Raw genomic sequence first — 13,809 nt, 5'->3', positions numbered from 1 at the left:
AAACCTCTTACCCCCAGCCCAGCGCCCCACCGGCACAGCCACCCAGCCCAAACCCTCTGCCGCGGCACCTGAAAAGTAAAGGAAACGTTAAAAAGTGGTTTGGGGTTTTGGTGGTTGTTTTTTTGGTTTCTTTTTTAATGACTTTATTTCTAACACGGACCCCACCGATCTCGGCTGCTTCTTTAACGCTGCTGTTTCCGAAGGCCTGGGGAGCGACGTCCCGGCTGCCCCACAGCCCACTGGCAGGTGCACGCGTGGCGCTGGGATTCCTGCGGGTCACAAGCAGCAGGGCAGTTTCTGACAGTTTTGGTTCCCTTTTATTTTACTCGCCGGCAGATTCTTTGCACGTTTTAAGGGATTTTTGTGTTTTAAGGACACAGACACTCTGCCTCCACGGCACGGGGCAAGGCTGCCTTGGGCCTTCCCTTCCAGGGACCGTGTGGGATGAGGGGCCCCATCCTTCTACTTGCCTGGGGGAGCAGCCCTCCTTGAGGGCCATTTTGCTGGGCATGGGGGGGGCTGAGCCCCCCGGCCTCTGAGCTGCAGCAATGCTGCGGTCCCCGGCAGCAAAAGCAGAGGTGGGTGCTGCTCTGCCCCACACCGGGGCAACCCCCAGATTTCCCTTTGGCCGCCCCAAAACGCGCTCCACGCTAGGCAGGGCTGAGGGAGAAAGGTGGTTCTCTCTAGATGTCACCCCGCAGGGCTCAGGGGAGGGAAAACAGCATCACTGGGGATATGAGAAAGCGGCATGAGTAATACAGCGTGGGGAAGTTACGGGACAGTTTCCTCATGGAGGAAGGGAGCAGCTCCCGGCTGGCCGAGTTCCTCCAGAGGAGGCGATTTCAGTGCTGCTGGGAGTTTGTTTGGCTGCGGTTGTCGTATAATTTATTGTGACGGGAGTGCATAGAGTATTGCTTTAAATCTGAATAAATGCATAAAATGAAACGTAATTTAAAAAAAATAGTTATAGATATGTACATATTTCAGCTATGTGGGGCTGTTTCTCAATTAATTCAGTGCAGGCCATGGATATGTTTGCAAATGCACCTGGCCGTAAAAGCCTAATTTCCTTTGAAGGTCAGCAAGAAAGCCATGCAGTCGTTTGGCACTTTTACCTGAGATAGCTGGATAAAATCGGGCTTTCTCATAAAAGAAGCTGTGGCTGGAACTGAGAGTAGGTACCTAGGAGATGACCGAATCTTTCTCTTTTTTTAAACCTCAGAGTTGTGGGTGAGATTGGCAGGGGAGAGAGTTGGAGAGGATGGAGATGTCTCACTTGCAGCAGAGGTTCCCACGTTTTTGCTCATAGAGTCTCGTATGGGTCAACATTCGTGGATGGGACACTGGCCTGAAGCAGCATAAAAAAACAAGTACGGGCTGGCTTCTTAAAGGGGAAAAATTCCCTTTGCAGGCTCCACAGTAGATGTCCCATGGGCCAGGCTTTGGGAACTCCTGCATCAGAAGGTCTGTGTCTTCAAACAGATGGCTGGGCAGCCCTTGGCTACTTAGAATATGTTTGGGGCTATATTATATAGCACTGAGTAAAGAGATCTGTCACAGAAAAAGCAGTAAAAGGCAGTTTTAACCCTTCCCCCGGGGAGTGGCGTGGATCCACGCTCCGCCTGTGTGACCAGTCCCTCCTCTCCCGTCCCCCATGCCGAGCCCACGGGATGTTTGGTAGGGACCCAGCATTGTGGCGCTCGCTTCAGACAGTCGGAGGAAGAAGCCTCAGACCTCTGGCATGTGAGATTTGGCAGAGCAAATACCGGAGCCAGACGTGCACGGCCTCGGCACGGGCTGTCCCAGCAGGGCAGGACTGAGAGGAGAGCGGAGGGGGGCGTTGGGAAGCGCTTCTGGAGCGGCCGGAGGTGGATGGCGTCCCACCCCGCGGAGGTTGACGACACGCCGTCACCCCGGTGGTATCTACCTACTCCGGGCTGGTCCCTCGTAGCAGGGGGTGAGCTGCCATCAGGGGTGGTGGCCGCGCCGCCTTCTCGCCGAGCTCTTCTGCTTTCCTCACTCTCCTGGTAGCCCGGCGTTGGGCAGAAGCTGTTGAATGCCTGGGACTGAATTTCTGGAGAGCCGTGGAGGCTAGCGCTAGCAGGAGAAGGTCTGGGGGACTCAGTGGAGTTGCACCTGCTTGTGCACCAGGATAAGCTGCAGCGAGGCAGTTGTAACTTCTCAGAGCTGCACACCGGTAAAAGTTAAAGGTATTTAAAACCCAGCTGGCCACTTAAGTAAGAAAATCCATTTTAAGATCCCTTCACTGGAGGTAAAACTTGCTAATGACTGAAGAGAGAGAAAGACCATCCTAACTTTTTACCCGTAGCATTTATATTTATTTCTAGTAAAAAAGATGTTAACCAGGACCAGCTGCTTCCACAGCCCATCAAAAGCAATCCTAGATTGTCCAGATGGAGTCACTCAAGACAGAGGCATGAGCGAGGGCTGCCACCGGCTCCAGGATTTCTGGGTTTGTCCTATTTTAAGAAGATCTCACATCCTGCAAACACTGCTTATGGGAAATGATTGGATGCAGAAATCCTAGTGGGGGCCCATGAGGCAGCCTCATGCAGAGATGTGGCAGTGTGGCACGCTGACATTTTGACATAACGTGGTGATGATTTTATGTTAGCATCAGCCCTCCAAGAGGAAAGTAAATATGTGACATATTGTTCGGGGAAACAAAACAAACCAGACAATGAGGTCCTGTGCCCAGTGACTGATGTAGCCTGTGCAGGCCCATGCAAAACCTCTTTTCCTTTGTGATCTGGGGATGCTGGGAAAATGAGTGCATCAGGGTATCCAATACCCATCCCTGTCCCATCCAGCCCTCCTCGCTTTTTGTCTTTGTGTGCGGCCATGCAGGGAGCAAACACAGAGCACCCGCTGCGCTTCTATTGTTTCTCCTGTCTAATGGCCCTACTTAGCCACGGAGGAGCGGGATGGATTTGGATTTGCGCCTTGCGCACATTGTTCTTGGGGTTCAAAAGAATACTTAAACTAGAGCAGTAGTTAGTATGACAATGGAATAGAAATGAACATTCACTCCAGTGGCTGTGGATGGCACAGGGGCTTAGATAATGGGACGAGGGGGAAGAAAATTAATGAATCTGTCTGTCTGTCTGTTGACCCATCAGCATAAATATCTTGTCAGTCATATGTGACAGCAGATCTAGTTGGCTGGTAAGAGCTATGCTTGCCCAGGCTCCCAGCCATATTCTTTAAATCAAAAGTTTCATCAGGTAATTTAGCAGACTGAAGAAAGCTGGTACTTGACCACATGGTGAGCCACAAATGGATGCGCAATAAACGCTTCGTCTGTGAGCGTTAAATGATGCAAAACAATGGTACATTGAGAACACGGGTATCGACTTCTTCCTCCCGCTCTGTGCCCATGGATGCTCATGGAGATGCTCCTTCACAGCCTACACAGGAGCCTTTCTTGAGCTCAGCAGCTGCGGGGACTCCCTGTCAGTCTCTTTAATGCTCTTACATAGGGCTGTGCTGCCACCCTTAGCCAGCGGGGGAGGCATCAAGAAGTCTTCTGTCACTGGGTGCCCTTTGTCAGAGGCTGCTTAAGGGGAGCAACCTCTGAAGTCTCCCCAGGTGAGCAGATCACCTGCGAGAGGGCAGACAGCAGCATCCATCCCGTCCTGGAGGCGGAGGTAGCTGTTGTGGTGGAGTGATTAACCAGTGGGGTAAGGCTGACCTACCGTTTTGTTTAAAAGCCTGGGGTGAGGGAGGCATGGGCCCATTCTGTGTGGTTCTTCCTGTATGTACGTACATACACAAACCCAGGGTGGGAAATCTTTCTTCTCAGAGCTTAGGATGGGATTTGTCTCAGCTTACTTTAGCCACGTAATAGGTAGGTAGGCTCCGTTCATTTTCCTCATGAGTCAACACTGAGAGATGGGACCATATCGCTCATCCTGGGAGGGGACTCTGTGCTCGACAGGATGAATCATCATCTACAGAAACCCTTCTCTCTCCATCAACTCCAGAGGAACCCTCATGACTAGATCAGGTGAGACCCCCGATTTTTAGAAACCTAAAGCAAAGTGAGATTTATCCCTTCCTTAGTGCCTGAGCAGAGCAGGGATGATGTGGTTTGCCCTGATGCACAGCAGCCTGTGGCAGAGCTGGGACCAAAGGGTGGCATCTCTGAGCATCAGCCACTGGCCAGCGCTTGGGGTGTCTGGCTGAGATTAGGATCGGGGGTGTCCCAGTTCTGGCAAGAGCACAATCCTTAAGACAAAACTTGCAGAACTAGCCACAAGACAGAAAGAAATACAGCCTCGTAGATTGCTTGCATTTTGACACTCTTTCCATTGAAACCTTCCTTATGTCGCAGCAGGACATCTGAGTAAAAGGCATCGCTACAACCCAGAAAGGGTGCAAGCTGGGATATCTGGATTAAGCCAGGAATCTGTACCACAATCATGATGCTGAACGGATTAATTGGTAAAAACCAGGTTGTGTGCTGGGGATTGGATTTTGAGCACCGTTTCAACTTTGGGGGAAGGAGAGTCTAACACAAGATTCTGTTTTAGGCCCATTGCTAACAAAATCTGGAGTGTTGCAGCAAAGGTAGGGGAAGGAATGTTTCAAATGATATATACCACAACTGACGAACTCTTTGTAGGTTACAAAGCATTTCTATCTTACCATTTATACATTCAGAATGCTCCAAAACAGATACTGCGATGAATCAATAGCTTTTAAAATGTGTCTGGGTTTTATTAATTCATTAGGGGATCTCATAGTTAACCCTTGAATAATCAGCTTAAAAGCAGAAGGCAGATTTACTGGCATACGGTTTTACATGGACATTTTGCTGGTCAAATGCCAAGACGTATAACAATTTAGGTGTCCACGTGTTTATTATCTAGGATCTAGCAGAGGCTCAAGCCTTCAGTCTTGAAACGTACACAGTGGCAGCTCAAGTCTTTGGAGAATATCACCAAACTGGGATGCTTTATCTCATGTACTGGGAAATGTTTTATTCTGTTCTTGATGAATTGTCCAGTGAAGGCACTTTACACAATATATTGTACAACTTCTTATTTTGGTGCCTGCTTGTTTTCCTGTTTAAGAGTTTTGGCCACATTTTCATGTTGTGTTTCATTTCATGCTTGCTGCAGCCCCCCGCGGATGAGTGCTGCTTCTTGTCTCATTTTAGAAACAATTCACAGCTGATTAATTTCTGCTAACTCTTCAAACTGATGAAAACAGTGAGCATTCATTTGCAAGGACTAATTCCAGCTTTAAAGTATTCCTACATGTAGCTTTTTTACTTGAGAATTTTGGCAAGGCCTTCATGAGTCTTTTTCCTGGTTGTTTCCCATTCCTTCTCCCATCAGGCATGGTAGCAGGAGTTGGAATGGGAGGGTAGCCTATGACGGGTCACCTTGAATTCTAACCACCACGATATCTGCTTTTTCTCAGACCAAGTGTAGATGACAGGGCTGAAAAATCACCAGGGACAGCTTCCCCTACATTAGCTCTCCAGCAGTGACTGCCACCAGTGGAGCTCTAGCAGGGAAGCAATGACAGAAGATGCTAGAGATAAAAGTCTGGCAGGGATACGACTGCTAGTGCAAATTCTGCCTGCTCCCTCCTGCCTGCTCTGCTTGCCGGGGGGGGGGACCCAGTTCACTGGTACTCTTAGGGCAGGTGACACAGGAGCTATAGTATCCCACAAAATATTCTCTCTGATGGCCCTGTTTCGAAGTATCTCTTCATCCTGCAAACAGTGGGGAAATTAAGACAGGAAATACATCCACCTGCTAATGTAGGCTCTTAATGAAAGTGGCAACACTATGCTCACCTGAGGCAAGGCAGCCCTGCCAGGAAGCTCTTCCTAAACCCAGATGCAGGTGTTCCTCGTGGTGGAAAATACTGCACTGACCTGAGCTCTGTTGTTAGCCAGCACTACAGCAGGATAAGAGTGGTGAGTTGGAGAGACACGAGCCGGGTGATGGGACGGAAGCTTATCTTTGGTCTGGTGCGGTTTTGCTTGGAGTTTGCGGCTGAGGTCAAAGATTGTGGGATGTGCTGGATGTTTAAGGGAAGAATAAGCACTGGATAGATAAGGTGACATTGCTTGTAAAGATCTCAGCATAAAGAATGAAGGAAAGCTGAAAAAGGACATAAGAATAGAGAGAAAGGAGAACAAGTATGGAGGTATGTACTTTGTATGGTGTGGAGAAGGAGGTAGGGCAGGGGCCTGGGTCTAAAGGGGTGCCCAGGAAGCCTGCTTTAGCACACAGACCTACAATATCCCAGACATGGGTGTATCTGCTCTTCTGAAGGTAACAGTTTGGGGGGAAAAAAAAAAAAAAAACCAATGAACAACTACATGCCTCTGCTGTGCATTGGTTGGCATCAGTTCTCAGAACAGGTTCTTAGCTCTGACTCTTGTTTCTCTTCTTATTTACCAGATAGGCAAATTGGTGAAATCAAGCTTGATCTTAAAATTGCTATTCACTTTACTTTCATTCATGTTGCTTCTAACCACAGTCATTCAGAGGCAGCCAGCAAGGGTGATTAGAAGTTTCATAGAAATCACCATACTCTAAGTGACTGCAGCCTGGATGAGGAAATGCCAACAAAAGCCACTGTACAAGTAGAATACTTAAAGAACAGGACCTTTCTTAGCAAAACATAGCAACGATCACAGTAAGGTTGAGGTTTGTGGTGTATAAACACCAAAGCGGTTTCAGTTCACTCCTAAAATAACAGAGATTGATAAGTTTTGTTGCTCAGAAATCTGCTGAAGAGTCCAAGCCTTGTATTGCTGTGGACTTTAAAACACTTCTAACAACAGACTCAGTACTGCTGTATTTTTTGTAGTGCTGTGTGTAGAGCTTAGCTAGCCTGGAAATGTGCTGCCCATAATCCTATCAGACGCTGTTAAACCAATGAAAGCGGCCGCCAAATTCTGTGTCAGTGGGTCACAGTTCAGACCAGGTTCCTGTGAACATTCTTCTTGAATTCAGTGCTGCTGGGACATTTTGGACACACAGCTTTACAGGCTGATACCTTCTCTTCCTAATGGATCCACTACAGCAAAAGCAGCAGCAGTGCAAACTATTCTGCGTTGCTCATCTAACGTTCCTTGGCCAATGTGGAGGGGTAGCCAGTAGCATTAGAAAGTTTGTACTACACCCATCGGGAAAGATGCTTGCAGGCTTTGCCTGTGGATAGATATCCATTGGCAGTGAGGCAGAAACCATCCAATTCGTTGTATGCAAGATGGGTAGTACGTATAGATGGCAGTGACTTTTGGTCACTAACGTGTTGGGTGGTGACCTGGAGAGAAGTCACAACCAGTTCCCTGAGCCAGCAGGTCCTGCTGGTGATTTTGCCAGAGACTGCTTGGTTGCTGATTTCCAGCAGTGGTTAGGCTTGGGTGTTGTACTCCAGAAAGCCCCAGGGTTGGATGAAATGTGGACCTCTCAGTTGCTAACAGATGAAAGTGAATCTACATTGCTTTGACCTAAAGGTTAGTAAGTCACAGAAGTCATTGCTGTGTTGGAAGTCCTTGAAATTCAGAGTGCAAAGTTTGTATCCATACCTGGTAAAGTCACGTAGGGATGGTCAGAAGGTACCTGACTCTCTTCCTTTCCGGAGCTGTCGTCTCCATCCTGTCCTAACGCAGTACCACAGTAATGGGAAGACTTCCCTTGGCTGAGCTCAGGGCAGCGTTTCCCATCAGGATTTGTTAGATCCTGTTACTCTCCTCTCCTCCACCTAGGTGAGATCTTTCTGTGTTTGGGGTGCTGGATTGCCATTGCCTGCTATTGGGACATCTGCAGAGGCAGGGCATTGGGCAATAGGGAACAGAGCAGCACTAAGCAGGGTGTAAGCCTAATTCAAATGTGCAAATCAGGAACAACGTTTTGCATTGCTCAGAGAGGGCGTGTGTGTGTGTGAGGTTTAGAAGAAGTTTTTCATAGGCTATTCATCTTTACAGCAAGTTCCTTTTCACTCTCCACCTACAAGTCCTTTCACTCAGCTCATTAACCTGATTTCTTTGAATCCTGCTTGTGGCGTGATACAGCTGTTTTAATAGTAGCTGTAGCCATAGAGAGCTGATATTACCTTGAGATTACGGGAGTGTTCTTATCATCTGGTGAGCCCAAGGCAGAGTTAAACTGGAGTGCGACTCAGAGGAACTGAGAGTGGGCTGTATGCACTCATTTATAGTAAATGAGAAGTTTGCTGAAAAAAGGTGGATCATCTGTGAGTCAACACCTTTACCTGCTGTCCTGGTGTGTCATACACTGATATCCGCTCGGCTGCGCAGGAAGGGCTGCGTTCTTGTTCCCCATGTGATTATGAGAGCTGCCAGCAGGCAGGGTACTACTGAAATATGTACCTCGCCGGCCCGTGGTCCTCGCCTGTGTGACTGTACGTGGCAGGGCTGCAGGAGCTGGGTGAGCATCTTGCTGCTCCCCACTCTCTGCAGCACTGCCATCCTGCTGGTCCTGCCCTACCTGGGGGCTGCTGGGGTCTGGGTGCTCCGCTGTCTCCAGCTTTCCTGCTTCTCCTGAGATCAGGAATGTTAACCCGGAGCCACTTTCCTGAAAATAACCTAGGGGAATAGCCCAGCGCATAAGCAGGATTGCACAACTCGTGTCCTGTAATGCGGTCCCGTGGCCAGAGAAAAGCCACAGTGTACAGCCTTCTCCAGTCTCTGGGAAAAGATACGTGTCCCCCAGCCAAAAAGGCCAAGTGCTGCTGCCTGATGCACCCTCAGCCCGTGCCTGGGCCAACAGTGGAGCTTTTGGGGGAGATGAGCTGTTGTGCATCAGCTATGCAAAAAGGCTTATACTGACATTGCTTCGCTGGGAGCAGAGAAACAGTGATGCGCGTACAGTGGATCAACAGATGTACGCTAGCCTTTTCTGCTTTTTAGCTGTACCTCCAAGCAGAAAATTCACGTTTTTCTTTTTGCGGTCACAGAAATGCAGCTGGCTCGGCCAGGGCCCATCAGAATATGGTTTTGTTGACTCAAGATTATTCATTTAGCAGATTTCCGTTGGAGCTGCTCACAAATGTGGGAATTGCTGGGTTAATCTTCATAAAAGATAGAAGAATTGGCAGCAGAAGGAATTTTTTGAAAAAGCAAATTAAAGTAAAGGAAAGAAGAGGGTGTGAAGTAAATTATTTGCAGTGGAGTGTTTTCCTTTCTGAGCTAGCAGAGAATGTAAGGGTATTTCCTGGGGAGAAGAATGTCACATTTAGAGGTGTCCTTCCTTTGCTAATAGAGATGAAAATCCCTAACAGTTAAACATTTCCAGCTCCAACATGCCCATTACTGGCAGAAGAGGCTCTGTGATTAGTATTTGCTGGCCCTTTGGGCCTTCGGTTTAGTTCCCACATACATATAATTTGCCGCAAAGAACAAAGTTGCAGTACAATTGATCGAGGAAGCTTTTCCAAATTGTGTTATTGTTTTGCGTGTGCCTGAGTAATTCCTGCGAAGAAGGAAACATGAACTAATATAACATATTTATCGCACAGCTCAGAGAATGCTGTGGCCGTTGCCAGAGGAGATTTCTCTTCATAAACCTGCCTATTGGATTTTTCACATGAGAAAAGCTTTTTCTAGGTGGCAACTTGGTTCAGCGCCCTGCCCCGTCGGCATCGCTTTGAGAGGTCTGGTGAGCCCTGGGGAACAGAGCGTGCGACACTGCGCTTGAGGCACCCTGAGGATCTTCATGCTACAGCAGGAGTTTTGGGTCCAAAAGGATAGAGCTGATGTAAAACTTCTGGTGGGAAAGGATCAACAACATATGAAATGAAAACAGAACAGTGGATCTCTGTTATCTCCCAAGTCTGAGCAACTAGGTCAGGGCATGGCCTTTCTGGCAGACTCTTGGAGTCTGGTAGACCCCTAGGTATTTGCTATGTCTCTTCATTCCTTACAATGCAAGCAGAAACAATTTTTTTTTCTGTCATTATAACAACATTCAACCCAGAACTAGCTTCAGGACCTGGAGGAAGAGGTGCAAGGAGGTTCTTTGGGCGTCTCCCAGATGTAGCTGATATGCTTATTTGAAGAGGGCAGACACGTACCTGAAGAGGCGTTTTAGAGCTTTTGGCTTTCACTGCTTCAGCCAGCTGCTCTTTCTGGTGGGCTTGGACAAGTCTACCCTCAGCTTAGTGTCAAGCCTAATTTGCAAAGAAAGGGCAAAATACTTACTGTTTTCCTTAACGAGCAGGTTCTGTATGTTCCTAAGTCCCTCATGTCTTGCAGCAGGACTGGCTTTGTTAATGTAGGGAGTCTTGAGAGATGGCCTTACACAACCTGGAATGACACTGCTTGAGAAATGTCTCCTACATGAGGTCTCCGGTACTTCTGACTCCCTTTTGAGCGAAGAGCATCATGAGAGAAGTTTTTCCCTCAGACCTGGAAAGTGTAACCTCTGGTGAGAGCCTGCCTTGCATTGTGAACGTGACTGCACGTGTCTGTGTGCGTGCAGGGGAGCAACACCCTCAAAACTTCCGAAGTCGAAGTTTGCATTGAGCGTATGGAGGTCTCCCATTGAAAATAACTCTTGCAATTTAATGCGTTCAGCAGAGTGCCACACAATCTGCAGAGCTTCTGTCCCGATCTGGATGTCCCTCTGACTGAGGTGCTTTGGGAGCTGAACTTACGATTGTGCCCATTACAGAAAGATCATCAGCTGAGAGGTCAGGGCGGGAGCCGAATGGTGACGGGTTTGAGCGATGTTGATATTTGGAGGCAGGACTGGTTCAGATTCAAGGTTTCAAACACCGGGCATGGAATGTGCAAGACAGTTTTTAATTAGCCTTCAGTCCATTGTATTTCTCTCATTAATCCTTCAGTGCAACTAACCTTTGCAGTAGGTGAACTTTTTCCTTTTTCCCTTGTCACACATCTAGGTCCCACTTCGTGCCCATTCTAATTACTAGTGAAATACAGCATCTTTATGATGCCCTGGTAGTCCAGAGACTCCAGTCCGGGGCAGGAAATTCCCATCATTAAGAGTTTGCTGAGCTCTCTCTCTCCAGAAAATGACATGTACTAATTACATCATTTTGATGTATATGATACCCAAACCAAACATGTTATAAATTAGCAAAAGCTCATTTGTTTCATGAAAAGTATTGTTCTTCTTTTATTCAATGACCTTTTTGTTCCTCTACATCCTGGACCAATCAAGTGCCGGTGCAGTCGCTGACTTCTGAGCACAGACAATAGCTTATTCCGTCTATTCTGTTCAGATGACTGTAGGAATAGGCAGTCACTTTGTCATGTGGAGACTGGAGGTTGTATAAAACCCTTTTTCCCACCATTTAGAGAGAGTCTGAATCCTGAGAGGAAAACCCTGTCATAATAATAATAATAATCCAGAAGCTAGAGCCCATTGAAGTTTTCTCAGCTTTATGATTTGGGTGGGGTTGGAATGCAGCCCTCCCCAGCCGAAGCTCACTTGAATTTTAAGAGCTATAGCATGGATTGGCTTTCTCTACGTTTCTAGCAACAGGTTGTGTTTTTTTCAATGAGCTTTATATGCAGTTTCCACAGCGAAACTCCGGCGCTCGCGAAGGCAGCAGGTCCAGGGGCTGACTGGTGCAAGGCTGTTGCTCTCTCCTCTAAACCTTGCGGGATGGGGAGGTGCCTTTCTCCTGTGCGCTTGTCGAGCGGCCCAGCACGACGGTTCTGGGCTGGACTGGATGCCCTCTGAGCGGCTGTCATGCGAACACGCGGCCATCATCAGCCACCTTTCCAATGCCGCGGCGTCTGTTGCGTGTTACCGCGGCATGGCAGAGGGCTCTTCTCCAGATGAAGCATCCTGTGGGAAATTCCTCTGGGAAGGCGCCGGGAGATGGAAGGAGCAGGGTGATGGGTGAGCTGTCACTGTAGCAAAGTTCCTTAGGTACCTTCTGCAGGTGGCCTTAGTGACCAGCACCCTGGGACTGGGGCAGGGGAGGTGTGCTGGGGAAATGCAGGTGGATGATGGCAGGAGCCGCCGCTGTGCCAGGAGGCTCTGCCTAGCAGTGCTCCGTGCCATCCTTGCACCGAGGCACCTCGTCCGCGAGATCCCTGTGGCCAGCCAGAGAGGAGCAGTGGTCCGGTGGGACCTCTTGGGCAAGGTCAGGGCTCGTAGCAGCCCCTTGCTGTGCCACAGGGTCCTAGGGAGCAGGCAGGGACAGAGTGAGGAGGGAGCAGAGGCAGGCGGAGGACTAAGACCTCTGTAAATCCCAGGAATGGCAGCAGCTCTCCAGTGCCACCAGTATCGACAGGAGAAGCACCGAGACACAAACTGAGAGGTGTTACTTGTGTTTGGTGGGGCTAGGAGAGGGCTGAGAGACCTCATTAGCATCATTCATATATTTCTGAGAGGTCGTTTAATACCGTTCTTCTTCCTACCAGCCCTTTTGGAAGCCAGCGTGTACCATTCACAACAAGTGTTTATCTTCCAGTTTTAAAGACAGACGTCAGAATATTTCCCTCCTTATTCATGCTCCATCTTTTCTCACAGCCCAATTATTCGTGACATCACCACCTTTTCCTCCTCAGCCCCAGACACAGTGTTTCTGTGGCTACAATTTCCTGGACAAGAGTTTCCAGTTTGCATTGTTGGGGGGGGAAACAGGAGGGGAAAAAAAAAAAAAAAGGTTGTTTCGTGTGGAAACATTAAATGAGAAATGCAGCCATGGAAAACTCAGATGCGCGCACACACGCAGAGAGCGCAACAACAACAACCACCAAGGTTATTATAATTAATTTAAAATCTGTTTAGAAAAGGGTTCCTTTCATGTTGGACGGGCTCTTTAAGTGGCTCAAGAAGTATGAAAAACAGGAAATCAAACTGCCTCATTAGGAATTGACTCTGCTCAGTAATTAGAAGCTAGAAAACAAAACAAGGAAAAGCAGGTGGCGAGTGAGCTCCAAGCAGGCAGCTATTGTATCATTTCAGCGTTCTGCGGGCTAACAACGTTATTTTTTCAGAAAAGTGTTACTTCCATGGAGAAATGATTATGAGAATCATCCAAAGTTTAATGGGAAAGTGCTGCTTGCTCAAACTCAATACGGAGGCTGCTAGCTTGCCTCAGCCTGGGGTTTAATTCATAATTAGGTGGTATTTTGCTGGATTTAAAAAGACAACTCTGTTCTCCAGCATTGACTGCCCTCCTGCGAAAATCATGTTAAAAGTAATTACCAAGCGATACCATATTTTGCTGATACAATCAGATGAGATAATTATATTTTCTAACAATAACCTTTGCTGAGCAAATGCTGCCAGTGATTTCCAGCAAATATCTGTTTATGTTTTAGTCATGCTAGAGTAAGGCTTTGCTTGCTGTACCCGCTTACTCCTTCAGTTTTTCAGGAATGTGCTTTTTGCAGAGAGCTCACTTCCAAATGCCACCCACAATCACTTGCCAAAACTGAATTTGAATTGTGTGAGCAATAGTCACGCCAGGGATGGGTGATGGTCGTGGGGCTTTCTGACTCATTTCACCGCACCCAGGGAAGGCACACCTTGCAAAAGGCAAACACCTGTGGGGAACAGGGATAGCTCTTTCTTGATCTGTAAAATCAGTTTGTAAATAAATCAAACCTTTTCCCCAGAATTAAGTAGATGGATGCAAAAGATCTAAAAAACCAACACGAACATCACCAAACTTTTTTGTGTGGGGAATAACAATGAAGGAAATGGCTTTCTTCGCATGGCTCTCTCACGGGCGGAAAATAGAAGCTACTTTTGTTGTATGCGTTTTTTTTTTTCAGTGGGAATTTTAGTCCAGGTCTCTAAAAACAACAAA

This window comes from Harpia harpyja, chromosome 3, assembly GCF_026419915.1.
Source record: "Harpia harpyja isolate bHarHar1 chromosome 3, bHarHar1 primary haplotype, whole genome shotgun sequence".
Classification (NCBI taxonomy): domain Eukaryota; kingdom Metazoa; phylum Chordata; class Aves; order Accipitriformes; family Accipitridae; genus Harpia; species Harpia harpyja.
The sequence above is the reverse complement of the archived record's forward strand: the minus strand, read 5'-3'. Positions refer to the sequence as shown.